Source organism: Pleurodeles waltl, chromosome 8 (genome assembly GCF_031143425.1).
Source record: "Pleurodeles waltl isolate 20211129_DDA chromosome 8, aPleWal1.hap1.20221129, whole genome shotgun sequence".
NCBI lineage: Eukaryota > Metazoa > Chordata > Amphibia > Caudata > Salamandridae > Pleurodeles > Pleurodeles waltl.
Window position 1 is genome coordinate 113,908,067 of NC_090447.1, and position 14,358 is coordinate 113,922,424.

General features: G+C 43.6%; 1 protein-coding gene across 1 annotated transcript in view; it reads left to right on the plus strand.

Annotated features, from left to right (window-relative positions):
• UVRAG (UV radiation resistance associated) overlaps positions 1-14,358 on the plus strand; it is a 312,834-nt gene that overhangs the window by 214,484 nt on the left and 83,992 nt on the right. The window lies entirely within an intron of this gene.

Here is a 14,358-nt window from a genome sequence, read left to right on the forward strand (position 1 = left end):
CTTGAGCTTTGTGCAATCAGCCGGCACTCAAGGCATTCCTGCCATCCCACCGCCGTTGGGCAGTACAGATCCTGACAGAATACACAAGTACGCTAACAACCAAGGTGGCGTGAGTTAACACTGCTGTGTCTGAGGGTTTTGAGATTGATTATTGCTCAGGCCATCTGGCAGACTTCCTGAATGTGTGGGCTGAGAACCTCAGTTGGTGTATCTTGTCTACCTTGAGTGGAATCTTTACTTTGAGGGTTGTCAAACTTCACCTTCTGGGTCATACCTCTAGTGGACGGGGTTGTCACTCAGGAGAGCATATACTGCCTGCTGTTCTGCATGATGCAGTTTCCCCTGCAAGCAGCGCTGTAAGAAGTGCTTGATCTCAGATGAGAATTCTCTTTGTATGTTGTCCTGGTTTTCTTGTTCCTCGAGGTCTGAGGAAGCCGTGCAGGACTGTACGCACATTATCTTAATTTTGCTCCCGACTGGCCATTGAAGGTGTGGTACTTGGATCTACTCTGCCTGTCCCTGTGTCCTCCTTTTTAGGTTTCGCCTGCACATCGCTTGTGCTGTGCGCGCGAAGTCTTATGTTACTAAAAAAACAAAATCCTTAAAGGGACTTGAAACCCATTCATACTTCGCCCCTTACTTGCCTGAACTTCCCGTTTGTTCATTCAAATGTCTTCAACGTTGCTTGAATGTACTTGCTTTTTATTGCCTAGCCTGCACTTCTTTCTGTTCTGCTTTTGCCATTGCATGGCGCGTGGCTGAAGTACATCTTCCTGTTTTTGGTGATTGGTTACTTGTTAGTTTTTGTATGTGAAAAGATTATCTGAACGCAAGTCAATTTGTGTTGAAATGTGTGTAAACATGTCAGCCACCTTGCATTGGAGTATTGAGTGCAGATGTAAAGCAAGCAGCGAGTGGGCTCGTTTTGATTTTCATTACTTAATTACAGTTCTTATGAATAACAGTTGTAAATATTAAAATTGTGTGTTCATTTCTTAAATTACCACTCACTTTAAAAGAAAAGTAATTTGTACAATCAGGCGATGTTTTCTTTTGAATTGTTATTCTCTCAGTGATTTATTAACAGGCAGTCACAAGTACAGTTATGTTGCAGGCATGAGGGGCGTGATTTGAATCGTGCAGCAGGTGCAGTGGTACTGGGCCACGCGGTGTCAGAACCCCTCTAAACATAGGTTATTGCTAACATTTACTACTAAACAGGCTGACAAAGGTGACGTTTTCTAGCAGTCACTAGCTTCATGGTTTCAATGGTGCAGCAGGTGCAGTGGCACCTGTGCAACAGTGGGTCAGAACCACTCCAAACAGATCATTGCTAAATTGTACTAGTAAACAGGCAGTCACACGTGCAGTTATCTTGCAGGCATTAAGGTCATGATTTGAATGGTGCAGTAAGTGCAGTGGCACCATGGCCCAAAGTTGTCATAGCTCCGCTAACCACCGGAAATGTATATATTTTACTACTAAGCCAGCAGTCACAGTTGTGGTTATCTTAGTTAAAAGGGGCATGATTTGACTGGTACAGCAGGTGCAGTGGCATTTTACTAACTACACATTACTATACTCTAATGCAATGCCATATTAAATAAGGTACAAATTACGAGTTTTGGAAGTTTGGAACTCAACATAACTCACAACATAAGCAACTGTTAACGGTTTATCACATTTAAAACAAACATAACATTTTTCTAATATTTATAATCCGGTTAGTAAGATAGAATGGAAAAGAAAAAACAAAGGCTAAACCTATTGGCTTTGCCAATGTTTGTTTAGTTCAGCTAAGATCCAACCTAGTCTGACCGTTTCAGAGCAGGTTGGGCATGAGAACCTCAAGAACTTCCGCCTTTGTGCCTGGAGATTGAGTAGAGCAATCTGAGCTTCTTGGACCTGACTTCAGGAGTTATGGTTATTATGTCTGTTTAAGGTCCCTGTAAAAAGTCTCTTTATCTTGGTCGATGGTCCCATTTCATAGCATGGTACACAAAAGAGGAAGTTAACCATTTCAAGGCACATTTATCATATGCCCTGCATTTTGTACTCTACCTTGCATAGCAAGGCTTCGATGTGGGCACTTTTTAATGTTGCCTGCCTTTCGGCCTTTCTTTGTGTACGGTATCAGTCTGTTATTCAAGCCTCATATTGTGACACTTTTGAAGGGATTTACCCATTTGTTTCCCTCTTCAACATTGGTTACGCCACAGTGATACCTTAATTGCTGTTTGCCCTTCAATCCTGTGCGTAGTTTCCCCTTCAGGCTTTTCACTATAAAGTCATTCTGATTGCAGTTAGCTTGGCTGTGCCTGTCAGCGAGCTGCAGGCATTTTTCTGTCCAGGCTCCTTTCACTTCATTTTTTTTCCCAGACAGGCTGGTCCTGTGGGCGAAGGCTTTCTTCCTTCCAAAGCGATTTCTCCATTTCATGTAGGCCAGTTGATCACTTAACCACCTCCAGGCGACATTGTCAAGTCTAGACACTTGTAGGACTTTCAGGCTGTATATTGAAAGGACCCTCAAGTTTCAAGCTGAAGACCAGCTTTTCTGGGGGTGTACCGGCTACAAGAAGGGCAGTTGATTCAAATGTCAGCCATTTACCCCTGGCTTGTCCTGTGCAGCACGATTTGCTATGATGTTGCCAAAAATCAGGCAGTTGTCTGCTCTCTGAACCTGGACAATTGTCTAATTCAAGTAGCGTCAAGTGCAAATGCTGTGTCCAGACAAGCATGGCCACTTGTATCCCTTTAAAATCTTTGGTTCTCACTGAACTTACCCCAAAATCATCCTTGGTTCTGTTCAAAATGATTCAGTACATGGGTTTAATTCTCGACTCCTGCCTAGTAAAGGCTTTCCTTCTCACACAAAAGGGTATTGCCGTCCTCCACGCAATATAAGTATATCCACACTTTTCTGGGACCCCGGGCATGCATTATAGTGTTTTTATCCTTTGCCAAGCTCAATGGTGTTCACAGCAATTTTGTCTCTTGGAATAGAGCTGCCAGCTGCGAGTTATGCAGTAGAAGCTTATCCTTGTCAATCCATCCTCGCAGTGGTGGCGAGAGGGTCTCCATCCTCATGGTGAACAAACCCTTCCACCTACTATGCCTGCAGCCAATGGTCACAACTAAGTATTAATATTATGGTTTGAGTGACTTTGCATTGGACTGAGGCACTGACATTATTCATTTTTGTTACTACATGTAAATGGTTTGAAGCGCATGGCAATTTATGTTCAGTTAAAGACTGAAATCCTAGGTAGAATTGGTCCCCACAACCAACACCACAACCTTCCTTGTGAGAAAACAAGGATTTGTCCATCTCAGCTGTATGAGGCGACTGTAGCTATATGGAAATTTGCATTGCAAGAAGGCATTTTCCTACTGGTCTCCCACATTGCAGGTGTTTAACCACAGCTTATCATACACCTTCAGAAGATGTGCCTACTGATGGATTCTTCAAGAAGTTCTCAGCCTCCAGTTTAGAGGCCCCCCAACCATATTCATCACTGTAACTCTCTTCATTTCACCTCTTCGGTGATGAGGGGGGCTTAGATCTCTGAGAGGAATTAAATTGGACTGCCCAGAAGAATTTCTGTACACTTTCACCCCAACCCATCTCATTCTGAGGTGATCAGGGAGGATCTAGGTTACTCTGTGACCTTGGTGATTCTTGCCTAATCTAGTCTGATTTGGTTCGCTAATCTGCTTCCACTGTTAAAGATGGACTAAGTCTGCTATCCCTTGATGAGGGAGCTTTTGTCCATGGAGGGAGGTAGAGTGGTGCACTTCTCCATAGCATCAAATAGCTTGATTTGATGCTTTCTGAGGATTCGACATTCCAAACTCCTACCATACCCTAAAAAAAAACTGGAGGCTGCCAGAAAGTCCTGCATTTGAAAGCAGTGTAAGAGCAGGTGGCTGAAGATCGGTCAGTGGGCATTAACCCACTCAGTAAATGTATGTATGATGTAACGGACAACCTTACAGCCCTCTGCAATAAGCCTTGGCAAACCTTTTCTTAGTTTAGGAGGCCCTCAAAAACATCTAATGGGTCTAATGTCCTCACTTTCTCTGGGTGGCATCCCTACTCCCCTCAATACCTTAGCCTTGTTCTTGACAGACTAATGCCAAATTCTTCCCTCCTGAAAGACCATGTTTTCGGTGGCCATGGCTGCTGACGTTCGAATGAACATGTACAACCCTTTTGTACACAAGTGTATTATTTCTAATTTTTCCTTCAGACTTGGTACTTTTCTAAGACCTTAGGCTCATTCGTAGTTTGAGTAAGTGCTGGGATCCGGGGCAAACACAACTTGACTCTGAACATGGTATTTTCAGTTGTGTAGTAATTTTGCCCATTAAAATGTTTTCCTTATGTAGATTTCGGTAGGTTGCATGTATGCTGACATTTCCACATGTGGGAAATTCAGTGGTTATCTCTCATTCCGACCTTAAAAACTCAGAATTGAGAAGAAAAGCCCAAGAGGCGCGCTAAGTATTGGCCCGGCGGTATTACTGCATGATAATGCCTCGGGATGATGGCCTTAAGGTCTGATTCATGAAATGTTTCGCACACTTTTACCTACGTGCACAAAAGCTGTATCTTGAGATCTGAATTTACAGATTCACAAAATAGGGGTTCCCAATTTTCAGGCTGTGATTCCCAAGGAGGGCTATGAAAAATGTGCAAATGTGTCTATTTTCCACGGTTGTAGTAAAGGGTATGGAGAGGAAAAGATGGCCTTAAAGAAGTGTTAGGGCCAAGTAGAATGATGTGAAAATAGAGAAAGTGATATCTTTGTTTGGGCTTACAAATATTTCCCATGGTCGTTCGCACCCAGGAAAAACTGGGCACTTTAAAAAAGTAATAGTAAGGGCTGCTAACAGTGCGGGAATTTAGTGGACGGTATTTTCTGTGGAAAAGCATTTTCAGTGTGGAGCAAACTTTCCTTTGAAGCAAAATCCGCGAATTTAGGATTAGGCATAGTCATGGAAGTTTGCTTTTCTATTAATTGATATGCCTATTTTTATTAGTTTTGAAAAGCAGTAACACGTTCCCCACATAGTAACACACATGAATAAGTTCTGAAATACCAGTGTGTATCCCCTCACTTCTCTCAGGCTCTGCCCCTTTACCGTTTGCTTGCGACTGCGGTACCTACATTTTGTTTTAGAAATGTACTTTTTACTTAACTTTCTCTTTAGTGTATTCTCATCCCCCTCCCCCCGTTATTGACTGCTTGGAACTGATATAAGTGCGGCGTGAAGATGGGACTTGTGGATATGTTTTTCTCATCTGTTTTTGTACGTGAATCGTTTATAAAGTCTCAAAAATTAAAATATCACATATCAAGGTGGGTACCATAGTGAACGCGTGGCTGCGGGTTTGTTCCTCGAATAGACATGTTTTGGCATTCCAAATGTGAAAGTTTATCCATGTGCCGCCAACCTGGTAGTCCCTGGCACTGGCCGCTGCCTTCTTCATACCTAATGGACGCGTTCGTGCACATTTAATGTCAAACGTGTGCTTTAAAGAGTCAGAAGTTATCGCTTAATCACTTCATTACAGCGGCTCCGCGGCCCATTAGCGTCAGTCACTGTCTGTAAACGTGGAGTGCAGATGACTGGGGCCCGACCATTCTGCTAATTACGCGGGGGGTCGGGAGGCAGACAGTGGGATCATTTCGCTTCACGCCGACGCCTTGGCGTCCCTTCAGATCGCTGACAGACGCGGTAATTTTCCGGAGAGCTAGTTCCGAGCTAGGCTTAGTTCAAAGAGAGGTCGCTGCCCTTCCGCTGTTCCTGCCCGGGACTCTAGTAAGATACTTTTTTAATGAATTCCCCTTTGGCAGTGTGCAAAATACAATGACACCAGGCTTTTTTTCAGGTACAAAGGCCATAGGGACAAACCTAATTTAATTAAACACGCAGACCAGCCAGTCTTCCGATTAACACATCCTCTCCTAGGGTACATCTTGCCTGTATTATTTTTTATGTGGTTCCAGCATAGTTTATAGCTTCAGGGCAAGACTTTGGGCCAACTGTGCGACTTAACAATATAAATGTCTTTTGAGAAGGATTTGGGATAACAGGAAATGGTCCAGTGGACCCGCTGCTTGCCATTCAATTCTCAGAGGGAGGTAGTTTACTAGGTAATCTCTCATTTTCTAATCGGGTACCACCCCGACTCAGAAATTGGTAATCCATCAGTGGTTTGTGAATACAGTTGGATTTGCAAAGCATTAATGCATCACTTTCCAAATTGGCAACTAGGAGAAAGTTCTCTTTCCCATCTCCTCTTATCTGCCAGTGTACTGGGTGTTATTTTGAGGTTTGCATGGTTTATGACTGCAAAAGGGCTTCGAAAACCGAACACTTTTGAGTTGTCACTGATTTGTAATTCCTCTTTCTACGTCTCAGTTCATTATTAGGCCCTCATTCTAGGACTCGCGTAAATCCTGAATTGGTCCCAAACTAGAGTTTGCACCTAGATCACGATTCTGAGGTGGTTACAGTTATGCACCTATGAAACTTTCCCCTTCACAATCCATCAGAAATCCAGACACGATGTGAAAGGAAAAAACTGCTTGAAAAGGAGTAAAACCTGCACTAAGTGGGTGCACAAGGACAGGTGGTGCATGTTGTGACTCATTCCGAGCCAGAAACGTCACGACGACATGCTCTGCATACCCCTGCCATCTTGTTTTGGGCTCGGATGTATACAACTTGTTTTTCTTCATAGAAGATGTTTGAGTCACAAGGTAGTGTGACTCCTATGACTGGTGTTACGTATGACCATCAGTTTCCATTGTTTGTATTCTTCCGCTGTCTGCTTCACACTTGTCGCTGAAGCTCCAAGTCAGTACTGCATGGCTTCTGTCATCTGGGCCTTCCAGTGCTTTCACTCCTGTTGGCATGAAACAGTTGCGTTTGTAACTTGTCAATCTCTGTCCCATCAGGTCCGTTCCAGGATGTTCGTCAGCGTGTTGGCCCCCTCTGCCTTGTTCCTTGGCCACCCGGTTCGAGAAAGTGCAGGCCATGATGTAAAAGACCCCTTTCGGTATTGTCCACAGTGCCACTCCAAATAATCGTTGGTAGATCACCACTTGGTCTGCAACCTTTGCTTACCGCCAGAGCACAACAAAACCTCCTACTCTGCTTGTCTCATTCTGATCCAAGAAGACTCTGGTACCAGCGCGACCAGCGGTTTGGTCTGAGCAAGACGGCACAGTGTTAAGGTGATACACCCAACATCTTAGGCGCATATGTGGAAGAAGTGGGCTTCTCCAGATTGGCAGGGCAGCCAGCCTGTTTCAGTCTGAAGCCAAGCTCTTCTTCAGGCTCTGAGAGCCACAACCAGCCACCTCCACCGGGACAGTGCCAGAAGACACTGACCGTGAGTACTGTGCCCCATCACTCACACCAATAGATTGATTGCCATCCTTCAGAGAGCTGGGCATGAAGTCCAGCAGCCCCTAACAGCCATTTGGGCCACCACTGCATTGGCACAGGGCCTCGGAGCTGACTGACAGCGCTGCATATGACCTAGCCTTCTTTGCAGCACACCCAACTCCTTCCAGTTCTTTGATGTAACTTGGCCATGTCGACGCCAAGACTGACTACGGTGTTGAAAAAGCTGTGGACGTTGAACTTTGGAGCTGAAACACGTACTGGTGCTGAGGTGTCCATCCAAGATGCCGTCTTAAAACAGATCCGGGGACCGCAATTCTTCCATCTTATAATGCCTGTAGGACAGTAGGCAGAAGGGACTTATTATTCACCCTCAAATGGGTAAAATTGTTGCCAAACCATCACCGAAGGTGCAGAACGCTCTTCTTCACATAAGGAAGTTTGTCCACGAAGATCAGCTTGCAGTGGAGCCACCACCTCCTCCCAAGCCCAAGAAATCGAGATGGGGCATCAGGCCGATTCCTTCTCAACCTAATCCTCCTCCTTTCTCCTCCTCCTCCCTTTCTCCTCCTCTTCTACCTAATCCCCAACCCCCTTCATGGGCCACCTACACCAGCTTCACCTCACATTACTCATATGTGGAGGGTAACCCAATAGGTCCTGCCACAGTTTAAGAAAAGCAAGAAAATAGATGTGGCAGACAAAAGAGTGGCCATGCAATCTGTCACTCAGTCGGCCTCCTCTCTCTCTTGAGAGAGAGAGAGAGGAACCAAGCTCAGTGGGATGAGATGGGAGAATTCATCCAACATCTCCTGGACCAATGTAAGCAAAGGGCTCAGGAGCTTGTGGCTAAGGGCCAGACCATCTCCAACACCACCATCAGGTGTACCCTAGATATGATGGACACCGCCTCCAAAGGTATTTACTCCAGCATCCTATTCCATCAGCATGCCTGACTCTGTGTCTGCGTCTTTAAGCCAAAAGTCCAAGAACATCTGGTCAACGTGCTCTTTGATGGGGAACTCTTCTTTGGGCCTCCAAAACTGCCCTCATTAGAATAGACAACATGAGAGCTATGTATTACCTTTGGAAACGGTCATACGCTCTCCCCAGCTATTCAAACTAGCACAGAGCATTTGGAGTTGGGCAGTCCACCAAAGGGTTAATCTACTCGCAGAGTACCTTCTGGGAGTGAACAACGAGTTTGCAGACCTGCTTAGCAGGATGCAGCAGCAAGTCCACAAGTGGGTGCTCCACCCCCAAGTTCTACTGGTGTACTCCCAACGTTGGGGTTTCCCAACATAGATCTCTTCACAACTGCAGAAGATGCAAAATGCCCAAGCATTACCTCCAGTTTACCACACCCGCAATCCATAGGCAGAGCACTATAGACAAATTAGTCAGAGATTTTTGCCTACGCTTTTCCGCCTCTCCCTCTTCTCCCGCATGTGATCCAGAGGCTAAGACAGACTTTACTCAACCACCTCTTGTTAGCTCCAAAGAAGGCCTGGCAGCCATTGTTTCCTCACCCTTTTCAAGCTGTTGGTAGTCCCACACCAGAAGCTCCCAAAACAGGCCAGACCGTCTCACTCAGCATCAGGGTGCAGAATGGGTGTCCCAACCCCTGGCATCTCAACCTAGCAATCTAGCTCCTGAGATTTTAGAGTTGGGTTTCTCAGTTCACCAGCTGATTGAATGTCCATACATAAAGAGACTTTGCGCCCAATCACCTCACCCTGGTATGTTGCATAGTGGAAGAGGTGTGTTCACGACTGCCTACTGAAACACATTGCTCCCCTTAAGCCTGCAATACAAGACGTTGTCTGCTATCTTTTGCATTTACAATGTTCAGGCCTGGCTTACACTTCCATACACTTAGATACGACTGTAGTGGCAGCCTACTTGGGGAAACGGGGGAACAGTTTTCCCCTGTTAAGAATCCCTGTCATTAACACTTTTATGGAGGGATTTAAAATGTTTATCCCTTTTAGGTTGCTTCCCGCCCCTTCCTGGAACATCATTAAAATACCCAGTAGACTCATGGGACCATATTCACTCTGTAGTGTTTCTAATTGTAATTACATCCCTCATATGGGTCAATGAGATCCAAGCCCCCATCCTGGCAGAACTGTTTCAAGGTTCACACAGATAGGGTAATCCTCAGAACTAACCTGAAGGTTTTGTCTGAGGTGGTCTACCCTTCCAACTTCCACCTTAACAAAACCATTGAACTTCTGGTGTAGAGCGCTCTGCTCACGCTAGATGTTAAGAAAATCTTCAAGTACTAGATTGCTAGGACGAAAGCCTCCCGCACCACGCAGCAGTTGTTTATCTACGCTAAAGCATACAATGATAGGGCTACTTCTAAAGCAAGGGTGACATGCTGGTTAATAAGGTATATTGAGAACTGCAATGCGAAAGCCAAACACCAACTCTCCTTTTCCACCCAGGCCCCATTCTGCATGCGAGAAGGCTACTTCTATGGCTTTTCTGGAAAAAAAAAAAACACTAGTTGACATCTGTTGGGCAGCTACCTGGTCCACACCACACACGATCACGAAGCACTATTGTGTGGATGTCCTAGCTCAACAAGTGGGCCGGGCAATACTAGGTACACTTTACAATCTTCTGCAACATTTGCTGGCTCCCCGCTGCTTTAGGTGACAACTGCTTTACAGTCTTTGCAGTGCACGTGTATATACACAAAAGGAAAATGTTAACTTACCCTGTAAACATCTGTTAATGACATGGAATGCTGTAGAGTCACATGTGCTTACTGCCTCCCCGGAAGCCTTTGGCTGTTGCAGCTCTGTGTTGATATGCCTATATATTTGGGGGTGGGTGGGTGTATGTGTGTGCACATATACATAGATCTATAATCTCCTGCTTTCTTTAATCTTCATACACACTTTTGCATGGTCATCTTTTGTCACTTTTTGTTCCATTTCCATCTCCATCCTCACCCGTTGTGCGAGAAAACTGTTGCTAACAATGTAACCGATAATCATGAGCAGTATGAGTCATAGGAGGAGTCACAATACCTTGTGAGTCAAAAGACTTCTTAGAAGAATAACAAGCTGTACATGACTGAGCCCAAAACTAGATGGCAGTAGTATGCAGATTATGTGAATCTACATGTCACAAACAGATGCTTACTGGGTAAGTAACTCTTTCCTTACCAGGTCAGCGTTTAACACCTGGTTTAGTTCCTGAAATGAGCGCCTTAGCATCCTTAAAGAACTATATGTATTACAGCCAATTTTACAAGCCTGCTCCCTTGTTCATTTTCCATACATGCCAATAGACCTGATTCGGGCAGGAGACTCATGATTTGTGAAGCAAAACAGTCTTATTACTGTCTAGATCCTGAAATTGCCTTTGCTTCAATATAGGTCAATAGAGGACACACTTTCTCCTGATTATTTTCTTAAAATCCCCCACTGACCTCTTCTAAAATGTTGGCATGTATGCGTTTTCATATGTATTTTTGCAGTTTCCCTTTCAATTATGGATGTCTCCTTTCAGTCATAACTTGATTTATAAGTCATTAAAATTGTGTCTCACAGCGCTGTATTAATGATCCTTTGAAATACACGTTTGTTGGGGTGGGGAAGGGTAAATGTATTTTAAAAAATTGTGCTCACTTAAATGTCAGCTACTACATTATATTATAACATACATTCCATATCTGATAAAAATTAAGTTCAAACTAATGAAGCGAATGCTCATTGATCCTTCAAATGTAATAATTTGGTGGTTACCAAAATTGCTGCAGTATGGTTATTACCTTACATAGGCAGGACATTATTAGTCTTATTGTATGGGCATTTTGAATAGTATGTTGGAGACCCATTGCTGCTTGGCTGTACTAATGGCCGAGTTGTATTCTTCGGCAGACGTACATAGAACTGTCACTAGTGTGCCATTTATTTAGGGTTAATGACTAGTTTGTGCCTTTGCCAAATGTTGGAGGACAGCATGCTGCTGCAAGGAGTCTGGATTCCAAGATCTATTCTCTTTATAATATTTATAGTTGAGTCTCCCAGACAGCGCAAACTGCCTGGTTGCCAAAGACCTGTTGGCTTTGGAAGAACTTACAGGGCTTACAGCACACCCAGTGCTTGCCTTTGGTTGGCTTTATTGTCACTCTTGTTTGTTTACTTCTTCGATGGCTTTCTCAAACAGGGCCTATTTCACAGAATGAAAGCTTAAAGTGGTGAAGGAAAGCTGTTTCATATCTCCTTTGGTTAATTGGTGATCTAATAGCATTGGGACCCTCTTTGTTTGTGGTCCAGTAACATTAGGGAATTCCCCCCCATCCCCCAATTTTTGAATACCACATTGCTACCATTTACTAGTTTTGATGAAGACCCTGTTGAAGTTGTTCTAGAGGGTCGAAACGTTGACAATCTATCCTGTTGATTGTAATTAATATGGGAGTAGCAAACAGAAGTTTAGTTACAGGTGTTTTGTTGTGCTAAAATGGCATTGCTAAACAGTCAGCAGAGTGTAGATATTCTTTGTTGATTTTATATCACAAGTGCACCTATTATCACTTTTTGTCACTACTCAGTACACTGCCCTGTATTTTGAAGCACCTACATTCCCTGTCCTTATCTTATCTCTGTTACTTTTGAAACAGTAGGAATACATTATTTATGAATATAACCAAATGTCTTGTTTGTTCTTTGATATTGTTTATTGCCAAGATAGCATAGGCTAATAACTGTCTCTGGAGGAATCACTCTTTTTTCAGCTTTAGATTATATAACCAGGTTCCCAGGAATGCAGAGTTGCACCTTATTTATTGAGATAAACTTCAAAAATAAGCTATGCCTTGAAACACCTCTTATCCCCCTTGACTGGAATTTACAAAAGCACATTTCTTTGCATTTAGAGCAAAGAAATCCATACTCTTTAATATATTTACTCGTGCCAGGAATCCTTTTGTGGATTCCCGCCATACATAAAAAAGGTAAATTCAATTATAAATTTACCTTTGTGAATCTGGATCTTTGTTATTCTAGGGATAGAATAAACAACTTTTTGAAAAGGTAATGGTACACAGACTTGGTTTATGTAGATTTTCTGTACTTGCCTTAAGTTTAGGAACTGGTGGCTAACTGAATAAGATATTTGAATCTGATCGGACTTGTCAGATTCTACTAGTAACTGATGCCATTGCTTGCAAAACAAAGTGTTTTTTTTCCTTAATAAATATTTTTATTGAGTTATCGAAATCAGTTTGCATTAGTAATAAATACTTAAACAACTAAGCAACATTTCCCAGGTATTTCATAGCTGTTATAGTTCTCCATCTGTGTAATACACAGTGCCCTCGCTCCCCCATCTTTTCCAATGCATTTGTTTGCAATCCCAGAGGAGAAATTAGGAGACCAGCACCAGTTTTTCTCCATTCCATATCCTATTTACAGCTGTGTGGTAGCCCGCCAAATCTATCCAGGTATTGTCAGTCTGGAGCCGGAGCAATTTACCGGCCAGGATTCCAATTCCACGGGGGCCATAGGTGAACCTAGAGTGCACCAGCACTCTGTATATGCCCTTCCAGGAATCTATAATTATTCCCTATCATGTGTGTCTGTTACATTAAAATCATACCATGGTCTTATCTAAATAGATAACACATTACTTCACCTCGTTTCAGTCTATTATCCAGACAACTGACATTCCACGAGAGTACCTTGAGGCCCACTTCATGTGACCTTTGCAGCCTCACTTCACACATCACGTGAAATCACCCAGTTTGCCTTCGCTAGGTCACCTCCCCTGCCTTCTGCACAAGTGTGCCTGTCTGTTTCACCCTCAACATCCTCTGCCCCCAAAAACTAACCACCCTCCCTATTGCCCCCTACTGCGAACATAAAAATACCTGTAAACACAATACTTGAGCAGTCTGTCTCCCCTATATAACACACATCAAACCTGTAAAGTATCTAGAGTATTTGGAACTCCTCTCATCTTTGGTTGCCAGATCAGACAATCAGTTTTAGTAAGTGAGCTTGATTCATAGTCTCCACCCACCTCTGATTTAACCAGCCTTCATTGTCCTATTTCCTTTGATACACCATTAATAGTTCTAGGTTATATCAGAACTGTTGGCCCATCCGTTCTGTCCTGCTGCACAGTTGCATCTATCTCCTCTGCCCCCTTCATTGTTTCCATCCCTTGGTAGGTGTCTGTGTTCTCTGCAGTGTTTGTTTTCCGCTGTTGCTATCTATGTAGCCAGTTCCACACATCCTCCTTCATTGTATTAAAAAAAAAGCCAGGCTGTTCTCTGACAGGAGCATCACCGTAGCTGGAAAGACCATCATCTATTAAATAGGACACTTTTGAAGCTTCATTTTCACCTTGTCAAAGGAACGTCTTTTGGCCTGGCCTTCTTTGAGTAGTCCGGGAATAACATGTTGGTTTGATTCTTGAACTGTTAAGGGACATTGTGTCAAGCAGCTCTCAGAATTGCAGCACGGTCTTTAAAATTGAGGACATGGACAATGATGGGCCATGGTCTTGCCCCACGTCTCGGTAGGTTTCAGTCACCCACTGGGCTCTCGCAACTGAATTGTCCAGAAAAGTGACCCAGTTTACTTGGTTGTTATAAAATTCTTGATGAAACAATCAACGGCCAAGCCTTCTGCTTTTTCAGAGAGTCCTGCTAGGTGGATGTTGTTTCGCCTGGACCTCTCATCAGCATCCTCTACCCTGCCTTGAAAGCAATTGCTTGCAGCGCCTTAATGCACTCGGAGTGGTCATCTAGCATTCTCTCCACATCTTTAAACACTTATTACATATTTTCTTGAAGTCTGTCCACAGAGGATTCTCATTATCTGGTTTGATTTCTGAGGCAGATTTTGTTTCCCTGATTGCCAGCAGCACCACTTTCAATGAAGAATCATGGCTACCATGTTCTTCTCGTCTGGT